General features: G+C 46.1%; 1 non-coding gene across 1 annotated transcript; it reads right to left on the reverse strand.

The window, feature by feature from the left end:
* Nucleotides 1-231: 231 nt before the first annotated feature.
* Nucleotides 232-303, reverse strand: trnaa-ugc (transfer RNA alanine (anticodon UGC)). Its single transcript has one exon. It is a non-coding gene; the product is annotated as a tRNA-Ala (tRNA).
* Between the last annotated feature and the right edge of the window lie 687 nt (nucleotides 304-990).

The raw sequence follows: 990 nt of genomic DNA on the forward strand, positions 1-990 counted from the left end.
GGACACACCGGTGCGCTTTCTTGCTGTTCTTTGTGGCGTTCAGAGGGCGGGTTTGGTGGTCCACTCTCTCTCTCTTGAGGAGCCGTTTATTTGCGGTAATGAGCGGTCCCCTGGCCTAATGAATCATCTCTTTAGTCTTGTCCACGTTGAGACTCAACGCGTCATTGTGCTGACTGCAAACCTGACGATTGGGTTTGAGCTTTGCAATGTTCAAAATTCAATGCTCACTGTTGGAGATGCCGGGGATTGAACCCGGGACATCATACATGCAAAGCATGCGCTCTTCCACTGAGCTACATCCCCACTTAAAATGCAGAAATGTTCAGGTACAAACCTTCCTGCATATCACAATTGAGCAGAGCAACACAGACAATGGCTGATGGTCACAGTCATTCGGCCCCGAGTCTGCTCCACCATCCAGTGCGATCATACTTGATCCTTGTTCAGTTCTCTTCCCAAACACCATGATAATTTTTGTGGAATGAAGCCAATTAGACTCCAGCAGAATGATCACGGAAAAGACAGCACGTAAGACATTCTGAAGCATAGTTTCAATCTCGCTGTTATGTCTATTAAATGGTTTCCTACCACTGTTTCACCTTATTCTGCATTTTATGATTGATTTACCTTGTTCTCTCTCAATGCACTGTGTTATGATATGATGTCTATGAATAGTATGAAAGAGAAGCTTTTGTCACATATTGTATCTAGGTAAGGCAGCAGAAAGGGAGCACGGACACAGAACACGGACACTAAACACGGGGACACAAAGAGACAGTTCCAAACTCAACGATAGATAGTTTCTTCCCTTGGCGTAGCAATGCTTCACTCTCACTCCAGCGGTTGAAATTGATGGGGATACTGACGAGGGTGCAGGCGAAGGTTTCAGGCAGGAAGGGAAGGGAACAGTCCAGCAAACAATCCCTGGTTTGCAGAGGTTTTTATGTGCCAGACCGAAATGAGAATCGGGTGTCTCAATTAAGGCACCCA

The sequence above is a fragment of the Mobula hypostoma genome (assembly GCF_963921235.1).
Source record: "Mobula hypostoma chromosome 30 unlocalized genomic scaffold, sMobHyp1.1 SUPER_30_unloc_1, whole genome shotgun sequence".
In the NCBI taxonomy this organism is placed as follows: Eukaryota; Metazoa; Chordata; class Chondrichthyes; order Myliobatiformes; family Myliobatidae; genus Mobula; species Mobula hypostoma.